The sequence below is a fragment of the Dermacentor andersoni genome, chromosome 2, assembly GCF_023375885.2.
Source record: "Dermacentor andersoni chromosome 2, qqDerAnde1_hic_scaffold, whole genome shotgun sequence".
Classification (NCBI taxonomy): Eukaryota; Metazoa; Arthropoda; class Arachnida; order Ixodida; family Ixodidae; genus Dermacentor; species Dermacentor andersoni.
In genome coordinates, this window is record NC_092815.1 from 173767134 (window position 1) to 173794268 (window position 27135).

At 46.0% G+C, this 27135-nt stretch overlaps 1 long non-coding RNA gene across 1 annotated transcript; it reads left to right on the forward strand.

Moving 5' to 3' along the window:
* Positions 1 to 363: 363 nt before the first annotated feature.
* LOC129380144 (uncharacterized) lies at positions 364 to 11188 on the forward strand. The gene is made up of 3 exons (XR_008614644.1): positions 364 to 632; positions 6547 to 6633; positions 10854 to 11188. It is a non-coding gene; the product is annotated as an uncharacterized lncRNA (long non-coding RNA).
* The last annotated feature ends 15947 nt before the right edge of the window (positions 11189 to 27135 follow it).

Below are 27135 nucleotides of genomic sequence, written 5' to 3' on the forward strand. Positions count from 1 at the left end.
ACTAAATCAATAATTTCAATCTGTTAACCTAGACATGCACTTAACCTTTACTAGGTCAATGTTAGAGCATGCTAAGAGGAACGATTTCCAACTGGATAAATCGACTAAGGTAAGAAAATGCAAAGTAAGGGCTCAAGGTTGAGTCTAATCTGGTACTCCCATATGGATTCGATTAGCAAAGTTTTCTGCTTGCTTGAACTACAAGCATTAACCTAGTACTCAAAACAAAGGAAATCTTTTCCTTTTCTTTCTTGTTAAGGGCTGTTTGAATGTCAATAGAATACTACATATTAGAACACTACATATACACACTCGTTCCTAAGCGTCGGGTGTTATCAAGAAAAGTGGTTCAGTGCCCTTTTAAGAAGGCTCTGGATTCTAAGATACTGATGTACTTTTCCTGTGCTTGACCCATAATCGGCCCCCTTTATTTTTAAGAAAACTTTAAATTGTAGCTATGGCAATCAAGCCGTCACGCTCTGTCTTGTGGCGAACTGAACATAATACCAAATCCAATTATTTTTATGGAACTCTTTTTATATAAGTTTTTTCTTATCATTGCAGGCGAGATATTTACTTCTATGTCCGCCCTGGCGATGCCCCTGGCCAGATCCTTTTCAAGGAGAATAATGGTGAATATCTTGTTGCAGTCAAGAAGAAACACATCATATAACTAGGCGCTGTTATGAAGAAAGACACAAAGAAACTAGAAGAATGGCGCTGCCTAAAAGCTTCTGGTTAAATGACTAAGCATCGCTTTAAAGAAAAGGCAAATTTAGCGCGATAGGTCAATGTTCCTCTAAGGAGAACTGAAAAGAAACCGATAAAAAAAGCGTGCCAAGTTTGTGGCATTGATAAACGTTTATTCGGTGAACGAAGCAAGCAAGTCCGGCTATGCTTATAAGAAATATAAAACGTGACAAAAAAAAAAGAAAGCAGCACTTCGGTTCCATGGCGCCATCTAGCGACGCAGAGTTTGTATAAAGGGGACGCAGAGTTTTTATTGCAGTAACTAAATATTTGCTAATTATCTGCTGGTGTAAAGGGTCGGTAGCAGTGCAGCTTACAAAAAAAGAGTCTCATTTTGATGAATTCTTTAGCCAAAAACACCTATGTAACAAAGCAAGGTTTCGCGTGTTGTACGACAAAGTGCCGCAAGAAGCTGCTACTAGCTTTGTCACTGGCGTCGGCATTTGCCGTAATCCGGCACATCCCTAAACAGTGATATGTGTGTGCATGAGGTAAAGCGTTCCGGTATTCGCCGAAATGAATATTTCGCACTTAGCACATAGTTCTTGTATTCTGCAACGCCCGAATGTTAGGCACTATCGTCATTATTACGTTACAGTACGCATTGAGACACACAAGCACCTAAAATGTCTTCGGTCATCGCAGTACGTTAGAACGAAACGACAATACCGTACCGTATACTGCACTTTCCGTCCGATAACTTGGCATTGCTACTCTCTATTCTTGTAACAGCATGGCATAAATCACTTAATGTTAAATAAACTTGGTTTGATCCTTGTGTTTGAATGACAATACAAATTACGCAGTAAGCTGTCTAATTCAGCCTTCCATAACCATGCGGGAATCTGCTCATCTGAAGCCCCAGTATGATGTTTCTTCGCGTAATGACCGAAGCGTTGACCGTAACTTTATAGGACTGATCTCTATGATTGTAATTTTTTTACAATAACCATTATCGCCTGGAATTAGCCGGCTGATGAGGTGAACGGGTGCACCGTACACCACATTACCAATCACCGCAATTGCCTTAATGGTGCTGCGGGTCATGATTGAATACACATTAAAGTTGAAGAAAACCATAAAACGCGTAAATTTGCATTGGTTAGCGTTTATTTTTACCAGCCATTCCTTACGCCCATTAGCAATGACGTCAAGGTCAGAGAGCACTCAATTGAAATGTTTACCATGTTTTTCATCGCTCTATAGTTAACTGAATCATCAGTCAACAGATGAATGCGGAAGAATTTTTACATAATCTGAATATGGCGTTGTGCTTAGAGAATTCCAGCCTGACTGGCTTTACTCAGAGTTACACGGATCAAAATCGGCGGATTTCGATCCGTATAACAAGTTCAAAAGACTTCAGAATTTAAACCTGCGGTTAGCACTTACCAAGTTTCACTTTTCCTCATCTTATTGTCCTGTTCACTTGTCGTTCAAAACAGGAATTCTTGACTGATACATTAAACATTGTTTACTTTAAGTTCCAATCACGCATTGAATTGATGAAGGCACAATTTCTGGACGCTAATAATACCAGCATAGCGAAAGCAATCCGCAGTTTCAAAGTCATCATTCCCTGAGTTAACTGTGAGCTCTACATATAATTAGTTATTATTGCTTTTCCCCCCCTACTTTCTCAGCTAATACAAAACATGTAGCAGGTGTCCCCATTGTCCTTGGTCTGGTAAACTAGGCAAGGGCTTTACATTTTCAGAAAATTGCACGTTACGTCATCCGTGCCTGCAAAGTTTCGTTCATACCGTTAATCACCACGTTATACATGCTGTATACTCATGTATTTACGCGTTTTGGGAGAAACAACCTGACAATGGCTTTCCACGTGGGAAAATTGCGGGGTAGCGTGCATACTTTGCAATATCATATGGTGGAAAAGCTTTAAGCTGTATTTTTTATTATTACAGGCGAATAATATTCCTACTACAACTGCTCGACAAAAACAGCTTAGCTAGAAATTTTACTTGACTCTGTAAGGTTGTACAAAATGTGTGCGTTCTTCAGATTGCCATGGGTGCTAGTAACGTAAAGTTAGGGTCCTATAACGAAGAACTATTCCAATCTGCTTTTATTCCACTATCCTGACGTCAAATTTACGGGACCGCCGAAGCAAGCACCAGGTGGTGAGCCCCAGCATTGTCTTAGCACCCAATCAAACGCTCGCCTCGTTTATATCAGGTCAGTTTTGTTTGCTTTCCAAACGAATAAAAGTGCCTACATTTAGCGATTTTTCTTATCTCATTGGCTGGCAAGAGGCGAGGAGGACAATCAAGTGCAGTGGCTTTCCGTAGGACCGTGCCAACGCCGTGAAAATAGATGCCTGGATCAGCAGGGCGGTGACGGCATGTGTAATTGGTCCTCTTCCCCTTACTTAGCTGGCGGTGGCTATCGAAAATTGAGGCGGCGTGCAAGGGAAAGTAAAGAATGCCGCTTAAACGGATCCTGTCATAACAGACGCTGAAACGTCTGTCATGCGTCGTCACAAAAACCGCGATAGCTTCCAATCTGACACAACGTGACATGATGAACAAAATTCAAATAGTTATTTCTGATTCGACCCCTTTTCGCCACTAACCTTCTGCTATTGGCCAAAAGGTTTCAGGCTGCACCCACTGCACCTGTATGTCACTCGACGCCACAAAACCACAAAAGCTAATTGTGTCAAATTGACGTATCCACGTTAAATATGCAATCAGATCCCGAACAAAACTGGATTTTTTTTTCTGTATAGCCGCAGACTGCCCCGTTCCGAAAGGAGTGGAATATGGCTGCCGCCGACCGCTCAGACACTGGCTGCTCGTTTGTGCCGGAAAGTACAGGCTTATTTGCGTACAACAAAGCTTTCGCGTGACACTATAATGTTATCGAGCCCTTTCAGCACGTAAACCCATCCCTCTGCCAACTATTCTTTGTTGAGGATGTGTTATAGCGGCATTTGTAATTGTCCATAGTAGGGCGCAGCGATTTTAGACAAGCCACCGCAAGCTAAGTAAGAGAAAGCAAACCAATCGCACAGACCGGCACGTCCCTCTTCACCCGGTTATCGATTTTCAGTGCACTGGCTCAGCCCCACTGAAGCCCTCTCCACTTGAGCGTGCTCCTCGCCTCTTATCAGCCAATTAGATGAGAAAAATCGTTCAATGTACGCAATGTGTTTCTTTTCAAAGCAAAGAAAAGTGACCTCCGATAAACAAGGCGAGCGTTTGATTGGGTTGTTCAGGCAACACTGCTAGTCACCACTCGTTGCTTGCGTCGGCGGTTACGTAAATTTGGCGTCAGGAGATTGGAATAAAAACTTATTGGAATAGTTTGAGGTGATAAGGCCCCATGTAATATCTTGTCAATATTTCACTCGTGTATTAAGAATAATTGCTGAAGAGCAGGTCGTCTTGACGAACATTGTAGCGTAGCAATTCGAAATGTCCCGTCACACACGGCAGCAGCCTCTTCAAAATTATTTAACCTAACAGTGATAGAATTCCCGAGATAAGAATTTCGGGAATTTTAGCCAACCAAACACTTTTCCTGTTAGCATCCCTGCCTGCTTTCTTTCTTGCCTCTTTTTGTCCTCCCAAGCAGCTTTACAAACATCCGCACCAACAAATGCATTATTGTATCTCAAACTAAAGCGAAAGCTTTATCTCGGGGCATCCTATTACTGTAAACGGGAAATCGGCAATCGTTGCTTCAAGCAACGGTTGCACCGGGTTTTATGAGTTATGTTGAATTTAGAAGAAAGCGCTACAATGTAGTGATTTTGGAAAGTGAATTGTTTATTTAGGCTACAAATTTTTTAATCAAGAATTCATAAAAAGAACAACATTCGTAAAAGAAAAACGAAGTATACAACTCTATAAGGTAGCAAATAAAAACGATATTTAGGTTCTGTAAACTGCACCTAATATTACATGTACTGTGAAAGATGATTTATCATGAGCCACCCTGAAATATACGAAGAAGTTGTGAATATGCCCTTTGTAAAACCGTTTCAAGCTTTATACCAAGTTCACACAATTTGCAAGTTTGTACATGAAACTTTTCCACGGTATATGCTCCAACGGATGCTGTTTATAGAAATTCGAAATTTCTTTTTGGGGCTGAGTTATAGACTTCTAAACTTCGTGTTTATTTTCAAGTTTACTGATTTCCGACAAATTTTCTGGATAATACCGTGCCCGATATCAAACGTTCTTGCGGCACCACTTCAACTTTCTCTCCTAAGGGAAACAAGATTTATTCAAGTTGGTTCAGCGGATTTCTCATAAAGGCCTTCCTGTGTTTTAGATATATTTGAGTACCCGGCATAGGAGACAGGTCCGAGCTAAAATTTCCTCTTAAACCAATGCAACGCACCCTTTCTATACAAAGCCATGAAACAGAACGCTGACCTATACGCATGCTCGCAGACACAGTGACGCACAATTAAAAAAAAGCAAGGCACCGAAGTAAAAAATTCCAGGGAATCTTCGACGGAGCCGTTCTCTTGACTATACCCTCATCTGGAATGCCGACGAGCACTCTGGCCGGATGTCTAGCAAAATCATCCAGTGCTTGCCAGCTGAGCAAGTAGCTAGCGACTTTTGCGATAAGCCTGACACCAAGGTGCACTCATTCGCAAGTATCGAGATAAAGTAACAGCCTCACGGCGCTTCATTTTATTGTATTCTCTTTTGTTGTGTGTCCTCGCATACTTTAGGAAGAAATTCCAAATTTTTATAGTTGGTACGCCACGTCTTGGTGAAAAAAGGGAAGGTGAAAAAAGTGTCCCTACTTGCGGGGTTTGGCGACAGGACATTCCCTTGGCAAGGCCACTACCGCATGTACTGCCTTTTGTCTGTGAAGCACGAGTTCATGCTAGACCGTGCGGCATGTTTTGCCAGAACATGTAATTGTTTAAGGTTAGGGGTGGACACTGGACCCTCACGTGTACCCTGATGTTTTCCCCACATGACTCTCGCGTCTCCTGTAATGCCGGTTTACCACATAGCTGCGTCCCGCCGCCTTTCCGTGTAGTTAAGAATAGTACAGAAGATCCCGAAAATGTTGTGCTGCTAACGCCACCTAACGGCAGCGTTACTAGGGCGGAAAAGGAAGTAGTCTCTTCCTCTTTGGCTTGGGGTTGGTGGCGCGCGGACGGCGGCGCGCTCGCTGACAAGCATCGTAAGACTGTCTCACAAAAAACTTCGAAGCGGAGGACCGGAATGAAACAACACGATGGCTCGAACCCGTCATCACTAGCGGGCCTGTACACGCAAACGATTTGGTGTTGGAGTTCGGCATGGGGCGAACATATCCCTTCAATCTTCTTCTGCAGTTAGTCGGATTTGCTGGCTTTGTCAGCGCTCATCGGCATGCTCTATTGGTAGTAGGTCGGCTGGCTTGGTTCGTGTATAGAAGACGCAATAAATGCCGTTTTATTTGTTCCCACTACTGCGTTGTCGTTCCTGTGTCCCAAGAGCACGTCTGATACATCTAGCTCTAAGTGGCGATAAGTATTGATGTAGCGAAGGGCTCATACTTGTTGCACTCCAAAGTGTTGGACCTCATTTTTCTTTACCTTCCAACATCCTAGTAAACGCACCACACTGATATGTGAACCAGTGGTTTAAGTCGTGTCTGGTGCCGACGCCAGCGCCGAATTTCGGCTTCAACCAAGGCCATTGTTGGGCGCGGCGCGAAGCAGACTAGTGTCGTCACAGGTTCGAGCTGCACGAACTGCCTGCAGAAAACCCTCTGTATATAAAGCTGTGGCATTTAACCGTCTCCATCTCCTTGCAGTCGATGGGCCTCTTCATGAGGGTACAGTATTCTACTCTGACTACAAGGACTGCATCGTGGTGGATTTGCCTTACGGAAATTCCCAAGGTAAAATACAGCTACACTGCTAATCACCTACTGGCTTAGGAATACTTTTTGGACTGCACTTTTTGACCAGCTTGGATTTCAATGAAACGCTATAAGAACGAATAGCATTCCAGTGAATGCACTGGTGGTTTATAATATATTCAGTGCTTTCATTTATGAAATGACCCTAACATTTAAATGAAGCAAGTACATAAATACATATTGCGACGACACTGCAACGACACTTAAGCATGAAATCATTTGGATTACGCAACATCGACTATGTTTGCTTGACTGAAGCCCCTGAAATTGCCTCGCTGATACCTGCGGGCAGTTTCGCAAAGAAAAAAGCATGGTGCCAGTACGACAACACCAACAACGACACAGTGACTCACTCTTGGTACACGTGGAGTATTTGGGGAAAATGTCACATATATATATATAATACTACTTATTGCTGCAATGTGCCAGGAATGCTAACGCACTAAACAGATACTGTCATCTTCTTACGACAATATTTTATGACAGTAAAACCACTATGGGCTACACTGATAAAGGCTGCCTGGTAACTATAGTCCAAAAAAAGCACTCTCTGTTGTAATTGAAAATTTCTAGACCATAGCAGAAGCAGCGGCAGTATTAGTTGCTAGAAACGTCGACAAGCTGCTGACAAGTACTTCGTAGCGAAGGCATATCGACGCGCACTGGGACGATTGCACCGAAGAACACAAGGAGAAGCACTTATCTCTATAAATTTTACTTTGAAGCTGATCGCTTTAGTTTCTTATGTCTTTGTGACACGTGAACGAGGCAGAATAGCAGATAGTTCTATTACAACAGGTACTATTTTCTCTATTAATGCCAGCTTTATCTCCGAAAACTCGCGGTAGTGCAGCAGCCACATGAAGCGAAGCTTTCGGAATGCCTGCTAACTAACGACCTCAGTCTCATCCTCACGGCACTATAAAGTATAAGTCCCGAATTCTATGTCGACTGCATCGGAAACGAATCTCTCAAGAGAATAGCACTTCCTTGCAAGTAGCCAATGGAGGCGAAATTTCGTGTAGGATACGTGCATTGCGAGATTCTTTGGTAATACCAGAATTTGCTTGTTTATTTATTTATTTATTTATTTATTTATTTATTTATTTATTTATTATACGTACCCTCAATTGCCGAAACCTTAAATAGGGAAGAGGGGTTAAAATTGATAAAGCAATTGAAAATTCACAAAAGAAAGGTGGGAACATAATACAAGAGTTAAGAAATGTAAGAGCACTGGAAAACATGAATCATAAACAAAAACTGACCTGTCATTAAACAAGTATAGTGTCTTGTACACCGAAAGGAACAAAACAAAAAAAGAAAGGTAAACACCAGCGGTTAATAATATTCAAGATGCGCACATAATGTAAGGTGCCCAGAGAATGTGCAGCACGCGAACAGATATTGATCTTTATTTGAGATGTACATGATATATATTGTAACAAGAAAAATAAATATATCCAGAGTTAGTATCTCAAGAAAAATAATGAAACAAGCATTTTCGAAAAAAGGTACTGTCGGTGACAGATGCAAAAGAAGGCGGCAGGTGGTTCTAGTCTGTAGTTGTGCGTGGCATGAAATAATTAGTGAAAGGTTTCATACTGCAGCAGATGCAGCCGGCTTTATTTTTGTGGTGAAACCCAGATGAATAATAGGTGGTCGTTGAAATGAGCTGGTCTCTCAAATACATGTGATTGTAAATTTTGTGGAAAAGACAAAGACGGACAGCGTTTCGGCGTAGTCACAGCGACGGCAATGATAAGCTATTTTTCAATAGGGCTGGCTGTGCGCTTGTAATTAGAAAGGATAAAGTGAGTTGAGTTATTCGGGACGAGTTCATGGGCTTGAGATAGGTGAGCTTCTTTAAGATCACAGATTGAAGCTGCATACTCTAATTCTGATCGGACAAGCGTCTCATACGTGAGTATATTTAGAGAGGCAGGTGGTTTACAGAAGTTTCGTTGAAGATACGCTAACATGCGGTTAGCATTACAGATTATCGAGTGAACGGGGAGCTTCCAAGTCAGCAGATATGAGAACACTTAAGTACTTATAGGAAGATACTGTCTCCACTGGAATATTGCTTAAGTTGTAAGATGGAGGCCAAATGTTCTGACGTGAAACGCGCATCATTTTACATTTGCTAAGGATCAGTTTCATTTCCCAAGATTTACACCAAATTGCGACAGAATTAAAGTCAGCTTGTAAGGCCTGCTCGTCACTGAGGTCACGAATTTTGCGGTAAAGAACGCTGGAGTTTGCATATAAGTGCAATATGAAGACACTTAATTGGTTGGGCAAGTCATTAACACATATTAGAAAAGTAACGTACCTAAAAGAAAACCCCGAGGAACACCAGATGTTACCTCAGATAGTAGTTAATCGTGGTCTTTAATAGTAACATACTGAAAGCGATTCGCAACAAAACACTCGAGCAATAGTAGTAGATCAGTTTCCAACTTATGTAAGGACAGCTTATACATTAGTAATGGTGACTTACTTTGTCGAACGCCTCGGAAAAATCAAGAAAGTTACAACTAGCCCAGGAACCCTGATTGAGCATAGCATGCAGTGAATGCGTGAAAAGAAGAAGTTGCGTTTCTCAGGGAAATGAGCGTCGGAAGCCGTGCTGTGATGATGTGAAAAAGGCATTAGTTTCAAGAAAGGTAAAGCTTGGCGAGTATGATATATACTCCATTATTTTGCAGAGAAGGCTAGATAAGGAAATGGGTCAGTAGTTTCGTCGGGAAAGTATGTTACTACTTTCGTATATCGAAACCTCCTTCCCAGTTTTGCATTTCTGGGGTAAGGCGCGATTGTCCGAGGATTGTTGAAAAAGTTTGCCAAGAGATGCAGCTGTACTTTTGTTTGTTTTAAGAATGTTGAGTTGATGTGGTCGGGCCCACAGAACGACGGCAATTTTGACGAATGAATTCTCTTCCTAAAGCCAACAGAATCTATAAGACTAGGAAACATACGAGAGCAATCAAGATTAGAGGAACCAGGACTGTCAACTTCCAAAACCGAAGAATAAAATGCTACTAAACACGTTGTTAAAAACTAGAGGGCAATCCTTTGGCAAAACGGGCTCGCCGGATTCATCACAAATAGAAATATCGCATTTAAGTTTGATATTAACAATGGACCACTACTGCATATTTGGTAATGTGTCGCCAAAGAAATGCTGTTTAGCAGCGCAACGGCCGTTAGTATATTCTGTGTGTGCAGAAACATACGAATCCTAGCGAGCATCATTTTGTCGCGACTTAGCCAGACGAAATAGGCGCTTTTATTTACATAAAAGGTACGCTTGAGTTCGGTTATACCATGGTGCTGTAGCATTAGTACGAATATTTTTCAGAGATATATATGTGTGGATAAGCTCAATAAATTTTGAGCAACACATATCCCAGTTTTCTTGTATCGAACGCTGATAAAAGTCGAGCCAACGCTAGATAATTCTAGATTAGCTGACAGCTGTTCATTGATAATATTAAAATTGGCCGTACCATAATCATGAATTATTTTTAATTTTGATTAGCTGCTTGGGCTTGGTGAAGCCTTTAAATCGAATTGGAGCACAGCGTGGTAGCTTAGGTCGGGCAGTAAAGTGATAATATAGAGGAGTTCGGGGTGAGTAGATAGTGTTAAATATAGAGTGTTAGCATAATGTGTGGTACATCTAGATGGGCTGATAACGAGTTGAGCGAAATTGAAACAAGTGCAAAGGTCTAAAAAACTTTGGCATAGTGAAGAGGACGGAGAAATTACGGGATAAGCGCCGTGCCAAGAGATGTTTGGAAAATTAAAATCACCTAATGATGTAATTGGCTAACAAGGATAGCAAGGTACAAAGCTGTTGATCACGTCATGAAGCTCGTCGATAAATAATAATGCAGAATATGGAGGGACAACTTGATCTTTGGAATAACATATCCGCCCAATTCGGCGGATGTTTCAATCGCATCGGAACTGAACCTGCAATAATTGTAGTCCTCTTAGGTTCAAAGTTACACTCTTGTTTACTCATACAAATGGTAAATACAGAGACACATTGCGTGATTTATTTTTAGAGATAGCTTTCAACAGTTGAGAGACTAAAAAAAAACATTTATTCGTTCTTGTTCTGCTGTTTAATACCACTTGAGCTGTTTTGTATTATTTACTGTTCCAACTGCGTTTTTTTGCCTCCACAGAATGCATGTTGTGGATATCTTGGGAAGCAAAGAACAACGTTCCTCAGCGTTGTACAGACGAATATGAAGACAAGTGCGAAGACGCTAAACTAGCATTTGATGATGAGACCTGTAGCCCTTTTTTGAACGTCAATGGATCATAGGACGGTTATAACAGGGGCACATGATTATTATTCATTGCACTACGGCACGTCGCCTGGTTAATCTGTCCAAAATAGGTTTCTCACGCTTTCATGGCGTCTAGCACAATTCTGTAAAACACCAACTACATGCACAATTTTGATTGATCCTGAGGAGCAAACTTTTGAAGCTTTCAACAATAAAATCGCTACTGAAATTCACCTGAGTAGAAGCGAGAAATCCTTGCCACGTCGTATATTTATATCTTTTGCGCGCCATTGCACGCTAACACAGAGTATCGATACCTCGTAGCCCAGTCCGCGATAGTGGCCGAGCGACTACAGCATCGTTTAGTTATGCTCGGTGAACTAGATTCCACATGACCAAGCCCCACACATCTGGAAGTCTTCCTTTTTACAAGAAATGCTGCCGCATTACGATAAAAACCTCAAAGTCGAGCGAAGCAGACTAAGCACATTAATATCATTCAAACAAACATAACAACAAAAAGAGCCACGAACTCAAAACGAAGATATTTGTTGGCGGAAAACTAATTTTAATGCGAGGAAAACAGGTATGACTCATAGCAGCTTGCTGCTAACGTCCTCTCTTCCCATCTTGAACCGGCATGAGCGACCAACGAGAGGGGAAGCTGATGTGTTTCAGGGTAGCGTTGTCTCTAACGGCAACTCCAGTTCAAAGTGGGGTGCTAGCAGCAGCGCTATACAGCGCTGAAAATAGTTTGCAGTAGCTTACGCTACGACTTCGTATCAGGAAATTCACCACTCATATTGAGGAACATTTGTCGACATTGTGGCCTGACTGGTTGGTTTAGTGTGCCCTAGAACGTGGGAGTTCCTGAGCTCAATGCTTTTTCAACTAGCGTTTGCCGGAATACCGGCCACACCAAAGCTCTATAATGGCTGCACCCATCGGACTAAAGAAGGTGTTGATACAAGCAGGAGCTCGATATAGCGTACAATTGGATGGTATATTTTTTTTTTGTGGCCTCCCCATGTTGTACTTTGTCCACTTATTTCAGTTTCACATTCCTAAGGCTAGACAACGTCGATGCTTGTGTTGTTTTTCCGTTCTCGTGAGATGTAAGTGTCCGTGTTTGTCAGAAAGCTGCGAACACTATGGCCCTAGCAATAACTGTGGCACCAGCGGCCGCTGTCACTCTGCAAGTACCTACGTCGACAAATTGTGGCACTCTACGGTAAAGAAAAGTGGTGTATTTTGGGTGAACTCATTCACATTGCTGCTTAGTGACCTCAAGTGGTGAAGCTGGAAGGCGCTGCATTGCACATGTTTTATCGTAAACAGCCACCGCTGTACATTTCTATGTTGCCGGAAGCAATTTATCTTGAAATAGCAAAGCATAAACTGCGTAAGGCATTACGACCATTTAGCGATATTTACCCTTTACTACTTCAGGTAAACAGTTTTGACTCGAAATATTTTTGCCCATTGTTTGGGAGGAAGCAGACGACCTGCATAGCGCTCGGACGTGGCTCAATGTGGCTCCGTCGTTTTTCGTTTATGTGCGCGGCTTCGGATATATCCGAGCTCAAAACCACTTAGTGTTTTTCAGTAGCTCACGACACGAACCGTTATCAATTTGAAATGCGCCGGCCGCTTCTTGGCAGATTGTCCGTTGCGGAGATGTGCCATAGTATGGAAATTATAATCATCGTTAACACGCGGCCACCTTCGCAAAGAGCTAATTGGCGATAGCAAGTTACGTGCCACCTGCTTCATGACAAGCAAGTCCACCATAGCTGACATGTGCAATTGTGCCGCCGGTTTTTAGGTTAAGGTGAGCAAGATCAGTATCGTCATAAGCAACACGCCGACATGCTTTTCGGTTGACCACCGGCTGTTGGTAAGTGCTACAGCATGGAAATTACAATAAAAATCAACACGCCGCGATCATCTGTAGGCGCTAGTAGGTTGCACAATGTGTACCGCCCGCATCTTGGCCAACCCCATGTTGTACGTATGTGCCATAGTATGAAAATCCTCGTCATGACACGGGATGGTCATATTAAAGAGATATTTGGTGTGGCACACGAGAATGAAGTATCGGTGCGAGGCTTAATGTTTAATACACCAGGCTGCCGGCAGGTCCAAGTTCGAATGCCACCGCCGGACGCGCTTCTGGTTTTTAAGAGTAAGTTTGAATCGGCACGTCCAGAACCCGAAAAGTTACCGAGCGTCCTAGAAGAAACTATGGAATGGTAGGCAAAGAAAGCTTCGCTTTGGGAAGTCAGCGCTGACCGACGCAGCGCGCTATTCTCGCGTCAAGCACAGTGACATGGCACCGCTAAAGCTAGGGTGCCAGGAAGTCAAACACGTTTATGAAGCAGCGACAAGCCACGCAAACGTTGCTTTGGTACAAAGCAATAAGGTGAAATCTTGTACAGATTGTTAAGCTCCAGCTCGGTTTATGGCAACGACGATGCCTCCTCTACGTTTACACGCATGAACTATGGCGTGCTGTATTTTGATTCTGTCGGTGAGCAAGACCTACAAGCAAATGCAGTTCGCGCTGTCTCGCGCTTGTGTATGTCTGTTAAAATGCGTATATCGAGAATGAGTCCCTGGTTCTTGGTTAAGTAAAGCTTATGTCGCAGAGAGGACAACCCAAGTGCACACTGGAACATGAGAACGGAGAGTGAACGGCGTTTTTACACGCGCCGATTGCAGCACCGTACCAGAAACCAAAGCCAAGCCCGTTGATAAAATTAGTTTCGCGTAGTCCTTTTTCTATTTCTTGACGAATATTTGCCGCTTTGACCGAATCTATCTATCTATCTATTGAGCCACCTACGTCTCGGTGCTCTCATGATGGTTTCGCTAACTTGGTATGTACCGAAATTGGCATAGTATGACGACAGTGTATGACAAACGTAAATGTTCAGTCATGACATGGATATCGTGATGTGTGTTATGTATCTCATAAAACAGCCGCTTGTGTGTTGGTGCGCTCATGGTGCTTTTGTTAACTTCGTATGCACCAAAATTATCATAGTAGGACAATAGTGTATGACAAACATAAATGACAGATCATCACGTGAATATCATGACATGTGTATTATGTAGGTCACGAACAACCGCCTGTACGCCTTGTGCTGTCATGCTCGTTTCGTTAACTTGGTAGGCCCCCCGCGCACTGCTTTGCATAACATTGCTTCCCACAGGGAGTGGGATCTGCAGGCTTTTTCCTTGCTTAACTAATGAGGAAATTCGTTCAAAAGCAGTCTCGCCTTACTGCAGGCGCTTTCATAGCTCCCTCGCTGCCCGAACTGTGGCGCGCAACACTGGGGGCGCATTGCAGAACTGAAGGTGAAAACGCAGAAACTGGCAGCTGATATGCTGTGCTGCAATGGGTTTTGCTTTTCCGGGTCGCAGGTAAGATGGCGGGCGGTGCTTGTGCGGTTGTCAACAAATCGCGCTTTACATATTGAATATTCCCCATTCTGGGCCCCGAATTCATACAAACACCTACAGTTTACTAGTACATATATTCGTAAACGTAATTCTCTGAGGAAAATGCACCAGCTCACTCGTTATACCCAGGCTGATCTGTAAGTAAACGTCAGGAGTGGTTATTTCTGCATTCTATGTGGAGTATCCACCTTTGAGCACGAATAAATACATCATCGCAATTTTTTTAAATTTCAAGTACGTGTAATTTGCTCTCCTCTAGCCGACGTAGAGCAGTATTATAAATGATTGGGCTATAGTCGGCAAAATGTCACCCAATCTGCGTTGCGTAACCTAACTTTATATAGAATATGCATGGGAGCATTCATTCCTCCCATCATTTATTTTACTTGAATAGTGGGATTTCATTGGCGCAAGGCGTAATAATAAACCTATGAAAGCCACGTAGAGAGATAATTTCACAGAACCTAAATAACACTTTCAAATAATGTCTTTGAAACAGCCAATTGTAGTCATCCGGCAGATCCGGCTTCTACCTGTCATTATCAACTACACACGCGAGGGCACAGTTAAAGGTATCCCGCATCAGGCCTTATAACAAGAGCCGGTCATATGGGATGCGTCACTTTGTCGTCTGTTGTCTATCGCCAGGGCCAGGTGGCGGACGCTGTCCAGGCCGCTCCCACCTGAAGACTCCTAAAAGATACATACTCTGGCGGCATAGGCTTGCGGGGTAAACAAAAGACAGACAGACGGGAAAATAAAAATCACTGTATTATTTGACGGGTTCCATTTTAGGTAGAGGTGGTGAGCACGGACTTCAAAAGCAACGAAAGCTGGAGCTCCACAGGAGCAGGTCGACCCAACCAGTCGATTAGCCATGTGGGTCGAACGATTCTGACCACATCCTTGCGCTCATTGTGCTTAGGTACTGACGTGCGTGGACTAGTGAATTCGGTGAATTAAGCCGCAAATGTACGGTGCTCTAATGATGTGTTTCATATTCTGCCTAGAAATCCAATTAAACTTAGCTTATGGTGCTACGAGGTTGGGTAAAGTTCTGAACTAGTTGGCATCTTGCACCAACTGCAATTCTAGTAACGTCGGCCGGGGCATTGCTAGTCGGTGGGTACAAGTACATCGGATAACGGGTTGCGGTTGGATCACGAAGCCGACTCGTCCTTCTCGTAACCATGTCGTGGCATCCGTAATTTAACAAAACGACCCTCCAGGTCACTTGAACGAAGCCTTTTGAAGAAATTTCGCCATGAACCTAACAGTGCCTCAAAAGAATATGAAAAGAAACGGAAAAGGCGTTCTGTTGCCATTCCGTATACACGCCGATTTGCTCATTCATTAAAGAATGTTGATTCTAAATATGACGTCCCGGTAGAATTTTCGGCTCCTCGGAAACTATCGCGCATTTGTGCGCGCCTGTCTTCTGTAGGAGGAAGAAGAAGAAGCCGACTAGTGCGGTCGTGCAAACATCGGCTCCCGCTTTGATCAATGTTTTTGCGCCGAATTTCTGTGCCACCCCTGAGAACCTGGTGGCGATCGACGCCTCATGTCACAAGGATTACGTGGATGCCCATTTTTTGCCGGTGGGTCCATTTTTCGCCTTGTTGAAAACTGTTTTCTGCGTGCCACGTAGAAAAGGTGCCAGCCCCTGACTCGCGCTGCAGGCCTAGGCCTCACGCGCACGACGGAGTGAAGGCATGGCCTCCGGCTTAGCTGTTGAAGGCATGGAGATCACCTCGGAGGAAGATATCGGATGGATGACAACCATCACTCGCCGAAGGAGACGCGCATTAGCCGCTGGCGGGAAATCCGTGGCTATAAAGGATACCAACCATGGCGGGAAAGGTAGTCGCCGCACGACCACCTCGCAGAACGTGCTTAAGCGCGTCGCTACCGCCTCTAGGATCCCGATGCTACCGAGGGATCACATCAAGATAATTGTCCGCCCCCGTGCCTCCCTCGACGTTAAAAAGTTCAGCCTGGTACATCTCTCCAGAGCGCTGGCCATGGCAGCAGCCTTAGCGCCGGAAGACACGACGGAGGACACGTACTGTCCGAACGGCTGTCAAAACATCTTGGTGGTATCGACTCCGCGGGAAGAAAACGCAACAGCTTACGCCAAGGTACGCAAGATCCATACGAGGGATGGACCCTTCGAAGTGGCGGCCTACACCGCAGCAGGAGAAAATACATGTAAGGGTGTTGTTCGCGGTATCGACCTGGACATTAGCGACGCGGAACTGAAAACCCTTTTCGTCAATCACCGAAATCCGGGCCTCGTCGAGGTACGTCGGATCAAGCAAACTACAACGGTGGTGGTACTTTTTGAAGGACAAAGAGTGCCAAACCACGTTATTTGTGGTAACGTACTCATGCCCTGTTACCTCTACCGACGACAGATAGATGTGTGCTACGGCTGTGGTGAGATCGGACATAGATCCGACGTGTGTCCCAATCCGGCAAGTGTTAGAAAGTGTAGGGGCTGTGGAATCACTTCCCCACCTGAAGATCATCATTGCGATCCCAAGTGCGCTATTTGCGGTGGCGCACACCACACTGGGCCCGAAAATGCAGTCGAAGATTCCAGATGTCTTATATTGTGAGGCAAAGGCGTCGAAGGCGCCAACGACAGCAAGCACGCTGTACACAGGTGGCCGACGACATTGAAGACAGCGACAATCCCCAGCGCAAAGGGGTCATGCAAGAAATTGACCCCAACTTGCGCTCTCGCACGAGAGGACGCTCCAGCTCACGAGGGCGCTCCCGCTCCAGAGGGCGTTCTCAATCCAGAGGACAACCCAGCTCTGGAGAATCTTCTGGTGTTGACCAGCAACCCCGAGGACCTGGGGCAAGATCGAGGTCCCGTTCACAGTCGATTCCAAGAGCAACCTGGGCCAATCGAGTCAAGAACGGAGGCCTTGGGAAACCAGGACAACCGACAAGGGCAAGGTCTAGGAGTACTAATGGTAGGGCACAGCCGGAACGTGAGTCAAATCCCCGAATATTGGCATTAGAATCAGAAAATCGGAAATTAAGGCAAGAGCTGTCTGAGCTCAGGGAGGCTTTCAAATCCTTTAAAGAAAGGTCCGAAACACCCCGTAGTCAGATGGAGACAACGGCTCCAAAACCATTGGCCGGCAAACCTAAACGTAAAGCCCCCCACCCCGTTCCCATTAGCGAAACAGAGGAGGGAGATTTAGAAACCTCTGAGGCAGAAGAGATGGGAGAGATTGAGGCACCCCCCAAACACAAAAAAGTCAGAATAGCCCCAAGGTTAGCCACAATAGACAGGACTCTGGCGAAAATCATGGAGCTCATCACTAATCTAGATGCTCGAGTGGGTCAACTAGAAAGGCCCAAAGTTAAGGCAAAGGCAAGCGCAGCGGCTGCATCGGCAGTCCACGGAGGCACAAACGGTAGCCCGAGCGCGGACTCTAGGGGTTCGGGTAGTCAACCAGTGGTATCATAATGGCTTCAAACGACAACAATAACATTAAAATATGGCAGTGGAATTGTGCGAGTTTCCGAAGGCGCAAGGCTCCCCTGCAGCAGCTCATTAGATCGGCCAAAGTTAAGCCGCACGTTATTCTCTTACAGGAAACACTAGCTAAGGAGGATATCTCTCTACCGGGTTACAACTCCGAAACCTTGACCATTCCAGGGGGTCGGGGAATAGCGACTTTGGTTCGAAAGGGTACCTCCTATGAAACTCACGAGCTTCCCAAGTACAAGGTTGGTCTAGAAGCACAAATGATCGAACTCATCCTGAAGAACAAAAAAGCAGCTAACGTGTATATAGCTAACGTTTATAGCTCTCCGCAAGATAGGAAAAGGGATTTTAAGACCCTCTTGGGCCGCATTTCCAGCAAGGCAGATACATCCCCACTCGTAGTGGCTGGGGACTTCAACGCTCCCAACAAAGAATGGGGCTATGGTCATCAGAGCGTCAAGGGTACTAATTTAGCAACCACGGCAAGTGAATTAAAATTTGCTCTTATTACAGATGCTAACTTCCCCACGAGAACTGGTACCTCCACTACCAGAGATACAACCCCCGATCTTACATTCCTTCGGGGAATTGAAGGCTCATGGGACAATCTGCAGGAGAATTTAGGAAGTGATCACTACATAATTGAAGTCATCTTACAGACGCAACCACCACCACTAAGGAAATATGAATACGTGGACTGGGATCTCTTCCGTAAGCTGCGAAAGGAAACCAGCATAGATGACGAATCTTATGAGGAGCTTTTAGATCAACTAAAGGCGACGGTTAAGAAAGCTACTAAAGTAGTCTCAACAGAAATCGAAGTTCCAAAAATGGACTCCAAGTTAGCTCACATGCTGGAAGCGAAAAATGCCCTTCTAACCAGATGGAAGAGTCACAGACTCAACAGAAGACTTAGAGCCAAGGTCGCCCAAGTTAATCGTGATATCGAAACATACGCGGCTCAACTTTCACGTCAACAATGGGACGAAACTTGCTTAGAAACAGACGGCAGATTGCGCAGAGGAGGCAAATGGAACCTATTGAAGAGCCTACTTAATGACAAGCTCTCCAGAGGTACTACAAACCTCGCCATAAACAGGCTCGTCAATAAACAGATAACTATAGGGCGGACAACAACAGAGGTCGCAAACGACCTCGCACACATGTACCTGCCACTTAAAAATGAATATGAAAACGAAGAAGAAATAAGCGAACCTTACTCCGGAATATCGCAACCGGACTTGGACAGTGACTTCACTGCGGCTGAGATAAAGCATGTACTTTTTAATTTAAATGGGAGATCTGCCCCGGGTCCGGATGGCATCACAAATAAACTTTTGCGAAACCTGGACGATGATGCCATAGACATAATCACGGTCAAAATTAATAGTCGCTGGAGATCCGGCACTGTCCCACCGGAATGGAGGGAGGCCAAGGTGACGTTTATACCGAAACCTGGCAAACCACTAACAATGGAGAACCTCAGGCCCATATCACTTACATCCTGTATTGGCAAAGTAGCCGAACATGCTATTCATAATAGGATAATAGAACACATAGAAAACCAGGAGCTTTTCAGACACAATCTCATAGGCTTTCGGAAGGCATTATCCACACAGGACGCCATGCTAATGATCAAACGGGCTATTATTGATGACCCTAGCAGGGACGTAAAGGGCCTCCTGGGTCTGGATCTTAACAAAGCATTTGATACGGTTGCACATAAACATATCCTACATGAAATCTCAACCTTGAACCTGGGAAGCACTTTTTACAATTATGTGAGGTCCTTTCTAGCTAATCGGACAGCTCGGGTCAAACTCGGGATAGTCACAGGCGGTCCATACAATTTAGGCAACAACGGCACACCACAAGGTTCAGTATTGTCCCCACTCCTCTTTAGCATTGCCATGCACAGGCTCTCGGAGGAATTGTCCAAAATCCCGAGCTTGGGGCACGTCATATACGCTGACGATATCACAGTGTGGGTCCCAAGGGGGTCACTCGCAGCACTAGAGCAGACACTACAGGCAGCGGTAGACACCACAGAATCCTTCCTTAAGGGCACCGGACTCAGGCTATCATCTAGTAAATCTGAGCTGCTGCTCTTCAGACAGGGGAGACAAGGTGTTAGAAACCTTGTGCCTTTAGAAACTCTGCAGGCCTCAAGGAAAAATGCAGGCCTCAAGGAGGACAATCTCATCAGAGCATATCATGCATTTTTCATCAGTCATGTGACGTGCATTGCATCATACCTGAACTGGGGGAAGGGAGAGAAGGCTAAGCTAAACGCACTTATACGCTCCGGACTCAAAAGGGCTCTGGGACTCCCGCACGGAACGAGTACCGAACTCCTCAACAAGTTAGGACTTCATAACACTATAGATGAGCTCATTGAGGCACATTCGATGTCACAAATTGCAAGACTCTCCAACACTAAGCCAGGGTGTAAAATTCTAGATGAAGTCGGAATACTGCCTCGAGGAGGAGACGTCTCTAAGTTCAAAATACCCAAGGAGGTGGAGACACAATTAGTTGTAGACCCCATACCTAGAAATATTCATCCTGTGTACAACAAGGGCAGAAGAGACGCCAGGGCCAAATGCATTCTGGGTAAACTGCACCAGCAACACAGCTCAGCTCTTTTTGTCGATGCAACTAGTTATGGACCGGGCAACCGCTACGCTATTGCCGTGGTCAACGAGAGCGGTAAATTAATAAACGCGCCGTCACTAAGAACGACCTCCATTCATGCCGCCGAAGAAGCAAGCATAGCACTTGCAATTACAATGAGGAGAGGCTCCACGATTTTCTCTGATTCCCGTACAGCTATTAGGAATTACTCAGCCGGCTTCATCTCAGTGGAAGCACACAAGTTACTTATACACAGTTTTAATACTCATAATTACGGCCAACTGGATAGCTCACACCTAGTCTGGTTTCCGGCTCATCAGGGCCACTCGGTCAGCCCCAGTGGCTGCAATCCTAACGAGCAAGCTCACTCTGCTGTGCGAGATCTCACATGCCGCGCATCAGATCAGGAACTGCTCCAGGATGACTGCGGCTCCTACAAAGACCCACTTACTACTTTTCACGAGGTCACCTCACACTATAGGGAAGGCAGGAGGTTTTTTCCTCCCCCCCCCCCCCCCCCATCAGAAGCTCAACCGAGCTCAGGCAGTCACATTAAGAATGATTCAAACTAAATCTTATCCCACACCTTTCGTGCTTAACAAGATTGACCGGGACTTTCCCGCGGAATGTAAAAGTCGTGGACACACTCCGTGTCTATTTGATCATTTGTTCTGGCTGTGCCCCAACCAAAGGGCTTCGGATCTCAACAGTGAGGAGGACTGGAGTCGGCGCATATCCAGCGAAGTCCTCCAAGATCAACTCCTGGCCGTCCGAAGAGCTCACGACATCGGGAAAGCCTTTGGCCTACCGGTGCCTACGTGGGCCGAGCCACCGACTTAGCCTGGGGGCTTGTGCCCTCGGACCCTAGTTTCTCTGGACTAAAATAAAGTTCTTGCCATGCCATGTCTTCTGTAAAAAAGGTCGATTGTGTAAAGAACGACATAAAGTATTTCTTGAAAAAGAAAATGTTCCGCTGGCGTCGTATATAGGATTTTTTCAGCCTGCGGCATATACATCGTCCAAAGTGGGTGTTGTGCAAATCATTGCTTGCGAGAACAGGCTCAATCATTCATGAATAGGACAGGCTCTCATTTGCCGTGTCACTCCAAGGTGTACACGCGTGCATGTTTGCTGAAAAACAGATGCATATTATGAAAAAAGTAAGGATACGTTGGAATGGGAACAAGCAGAAGCGATGTATATCAAAGTTTGGTGACCAGTGTATCAGCGTAGCGTCATTGATTCTTCACGAGAATGAATATAGTTTCCTGGCTGATAGGAATCTGATTAGATTTGATTTGCATTGCATGTGACCTCACCTGTATATGTTCCTGTTCTCATGCCTGAGGTTATAAGTGAAGAATCGGGAAAAATAAAAATCAGTTGCGAGGGAGTGACTGTCCGTGTCTTTTATTCTGTTGTCTGTGACTTCGGTTTTGCGCCTAAAGATTATTCCTAAAAAGCCCTCAGGGGCGTATAGTTGTTTTCGGCGTTATAAGCGCTTTCCTTGATAATGGTGAGAGGCGCATGGTTCAAGCGTCCTTGCGTCTGTGCTCATGCGAGGTATTAGTTTTCGAGGGGTTGTCAAGCAATATCTAAATGGTGACCGCGTTTCCTAAGGCGATCTAGCTTTCGTATAATTGAGCAAATACATAATGTGCATGCATGCCGATATTTAATGTGGAAGCAACAGTACGAAAGTTTCCCGCATGGCTCATATGAGCGCAAAGCCTGTAAAAACGAAACGCTGCGCTACATGCTATTTTTGTACTTATGCACACTGCTTATCAGTATTTTCTTGCACATGATAGCTTGTATAATGCAAACAACTTACTTGGCTTTGGCAGCCCCATAGAAGCAGCAGAAAAAAAAGAGCACGTACTCAGTGCTCACTCTCTCCCTTTCTCTTTTTTCTATTCCCCTTTCCCCCACCCCAGTGTAGGGTAGCAAACCGGATACTCTTCTGGTTGACCTCCCTGCCTTTCCTGTCCTTGCTTTCTCTCTCTCTCAGGGCTGAGTTACCTATCTCGAAAGCAGGTGGTTATGGACTATAAAGACCTGTTACCTCTCTACGATACTTTCCTGTACTTCTCGCCCTGCATTCTTTTTCTAAGGAGACTGTAAGGCGGTTAGATTCTGTACCTTTCTTTCTGCGCTACTGGCTTTGCTAAACTGGCGTGTCAGCATGTATAAAAATATGGATGTGTAGCGCCCCTAGCCTCAGGCTCTGGCCGTAGGCCATAACTCGTTCCGAGTGCAGCGCTCGTCAAGGAGGAGGAAGTTAGTTCCCGGCCGGGCAACGTGCGCATTGCGATATAAAAATAAAAAGAACTGTTCAAAACCCAACGCTGCCGGAGCTGGGTCACCCTCGCATTAGGTCCGACAGATTCGGCGACCCGCTAAAGAACACGCCGCTCCAGCCCTCCGGCCTGAATCCTGCCGGCTCTACTATTCTTCCTACTGGTGACGACGCCCAGGGGGCCGTCTAATCTAGTAGTGCTGCAGTAGCCGCGTTCCAACACATGAACCTGCTAGCTTTTCGTCCCGACAAACCAGGCTCCTGCAGGTTGCGGCGCACTTCCGTCTACGGCATATCACCAGCCAACAGACTAAGTTCTTACATCTGGTGTTGTCCTTACCTCCGGACATAGCCGAGGACTTGTCGGTTGTTATCACCTTGCCGGATCCGACGCATCCATTTCAGACATTGATGGTGGCTATCATTTCCGGTAAGTCAGAGTCTGAGCACAGCAGACTCCTGCAGCTCCTCACAGCTACCGACTTCGGTGACAGTCCCGCTTCACACCTCCTACGCATGCGCCCATTTCTTGGTAGAGTCTCCACCTTTCAACAGCGCAAGCTGCTGCGTGAGTTGTTCTTCCAGCGCCTCCCGCAGAACAAGGCCCCAGTTCTCGCGGCTGCGGGTGACGTGTCATAAGACTAGCTCGCTGAACTGGCTGACCGAGTTGTGGACTACACGCATGCCCCTGAGCCTCAGCGCCGTTACAACTCCGTCTCCGGCTACTGCCTCAGCCTCTGCGCTCGCGAGCACAGAGGGCCGTCTGGACGTCTTTATCAGACGTCTCTATGACCTCGCACCTTTCTTCGTCGATGTTCTGGTCCCGCAGTTGCCCCCCGGCGCCCCTGCGCTCTCCAAAGTTTCAACAATCCGACGCGTGACGCGACAGCTAGCCTTCGGCTGTGTGTTGGTACCACCACGTATTCGGCATCTCTGCTGGCAAGTGCACCCGTCCGTGCTCCTGGTCGGGAAATGCTGCGACGGGCCACTGACGGTGGCAAGTAGTACTGGCCGAAGGACATGCCGCCTATTCTACTTTTTTCAGAAGATCAGTGGCGCTCGTTTCCTTGCCAACACAGCATCCCAGGTTAGCGTCATCCCGGCCGATTGTGCAGATTGTCGTCGCAGAGAACAGAGCTGCTCGCTCCAAGCGATAAAAACTCGGCGGTGTCTTACACTTGACCTTGGGTTGCGCCGTACGCTTCGCTAGATTTTCATTCTTGCTGTCTCGCAAGCTGTTCTCGGCGCTGACTTCCTCAGCTTTTTCAACCTTGCGGTAGACATGCATGCTCATCGCCTCATCTCAGCAGGCGCCTCTCCATCACCGGTGTGCTCTGCACCGCCTCGCCGACGGGGCTTCAAGCTCTCACACCCGCTTCGCCGTACGCAAAAATCTTCGTTGATTTTCCCAAGCCTACGGAGCCGCATACCAGAGAGTCACCACTGAAGCACTCACTCCCTCCCCACATCGTGACCACTGGAACCTCCATATTTACTCGGTCCCGCCGACTGTGTAGAGACCGCCTCACCAAGGGTCGCTGCGAGTTTGTGCCCATGCTTGAACTCGGCCTTGTGTGACCTCCCTAAAGCAACTGCTAAGCGCCACTACACATGGTGAGAAGGAATCATTTTGGAGACTGGAGAGCATGTGGGGATTAGCGCACTCCGAACCCCCTCATCTTACCAGACCACCATCCACTTCCGCGCATACCAGATTTTTCATCGAATTTGGCTAGGTGCACAATCTTCTCTAAAGGCCAAACCTGGCCCTTTCGCCATGAAACACAACACATCACCATCAATCTTCTCTAAAATTGGCTTAGTGAAAGCTTCCCACCAAATTCCTGCGGAACCCGCTGACGTTCTGAAGCCAGCCACTACCACCCCTATCGGCATATTAGCGTATGTAAGGATGCCTTTTGGATGCTGCACAGACTTTTTCATCGCACTGTCAACGAGGTCACGCGAGGTCTCGACTTGCTCGTTGGCCTACCTTGACGATCTCCTCGTCACAAGCTTATCTGTCCCCGAGAATGAAGCTCACTTGCAAGCCCTTTTCCAGCGGCTTGATGATTACGGTCGCGTCATTAATCCGAACAAGTTCCTCTCTGGCGTCGCTACGACCGAGTTCATAAGCCCCACAAGGTATCGGGCCTCTCGCCAACAAAATCAAGGCAATTCAAGATTTCTCACCCCCGGCTTCACTAAAAAGACTCAGAGAATTGTTTGGCCTACTGAACTTTCATCGCAGCTTTCTTCCGAAGTGCGCCAATTTCCTGAAGCCTCAGACCGACCTTTCAACTATCAAAAAGGATCCAGCTGCGCCCCTTGAGTGGACTGAGTAAGCTACGCCTGCCTTCGCACTGCCACGAAGACGCTGGCAGACGCCACCATGCACATATATCCAGTTTCTGATGCCCTAATTCGTCTCATCTCCGATGCCTCGAGCATGGCACTCGGTGATCTCGAGCAACACGTATCTGGTTGGCGACCTCTTGGTTTTTTTCTCGCAAGAACTGACGCCACCTGAAGTGAAATACAGCACATTCGGTCGGGTATTATTTGCGGTGTACCTCGCCATTAAGCATTTTCGTCACGTTCTGGAGGGTCGGGACTTTCACGTTGTCACAGACCATAAGCCCCTGACAGTTGCCTTCCATCAGAATCACAGCAACTACACTGCGCGGGAGATCAGCAAACTGTGATTTACCTCCGGGTTAACAGTCAATCTTCTTCATGTGGATGGGCGGGAAATACTGCTGCTGATGCACTCTCCCGTGTCAATGCCTTGGCGGCCCAGCCACCAATAGACTTGGAGCGGCTACCCCGGGCAACGACCCTGAGCTGCATCACCTTCGGTCCTCATCCACGTTCCTGTCCTTCACTGAGTACCCGCTTCCGTTTTCTTCCTCGTTGATGACGTGCAAGACGTCCACTGGTGTTCCTTGACTCTTCGTGCCTTTGGATTTTCGTCGCGCGATTTTTGATCAACCGCACAACACGAGCCACCCTGGAAATGGTGCGAACCAGACGCTAGTCACAACTCGCTTCCTTTGGCCTAGCGTCAATGCAGACGTCCTTCGCTGGGCGCGAACCTGCCTTCAATGAGAGGTTCACCACTATACCGTCACGTGTAATTCCCCTTTCCGGCCTCCAGACGCGAGGTTATCCCACGACCACCTCGAGATTATAGGCCCTCTCCCGCTATCACTTGGGGCCTCTTATCTCTAACATGTGTGGACCGCTTCCTCGGATGGCCAGATGCGTTTCCCATTACAGACATTACGGCAGAAGCATCTGCTACGGCTTTCATGAGCGGCTGGTTGTCGTGGTTCGGATGCCATTCTGTCGTCACCACCTACCGAGACCACCAATTTCAATCGGCCCTATTCACCGCGCTTGCCAACATACAGGACGTTCGACACACCCATACTACCGCCTACCAGTCTTCAGCGAATGGCATTGTTGAACGGCTTCATGGACAACGGAAAGCTGCCCCCTCCACATGCCTCGATTCCTTCATCTCTCTGGGCAGTCACATCTAAGCTCGTCCACTGGGTGGCTTCTCTGGCTTCCGTTCTACAGAGGAGAGCCCCGTAGCGACCCTGCCTCAGGCCCGGGCTGTAGGTAACAACCGCCCGTCAAGGAGGAGGAAGTTATCCGCCGCCGCGCAGCATACGCAACGCGATACGAAAAATAAAAAAGAACAGTTAAAAACTCAACGCTAAAGGCGCTGGGTCTTCCTCGCATTAGCTCCGACAGATACAATAAGGAGGTGCTCAATAGAACTTCTCGTAAACTATGGTGCCTTTGCCATTAATTCTTCAGCGTTTGCTCACCATGGGCAACATCATGCTTGAATATGAACGACCTTGGCCAGTTTGCGTGAAGCAGGTGGTACCTCACTGCCCGTTACTGCCACAGGGTCTTGGTATGGTATATGAATCTGTACTTTATTTGCCGACGGGAAGCTAGAATGAAACAAAATTAGGAGTACACATGAAGCTGAGTAACAAAATCGTCTATCTTCCTTTGGAGTCCGCACTTTCGCGGCTTGTCTGAGTTGTATCTAGAATGGTAGATAATTACTTCAAGTGCCGCAGTGCCAGACATGCTTGACAATGGCCTTATCATACTATTATTTACTGTGATATCATGAGAAGCCAACAAACACTGACAGCAAGGACAACACAGGGGAAATTACTTGTGCTTAATAAATGATGTAATGAAACGATACATTAATTGAAATTAAAGTGGATGAAAAAACAACT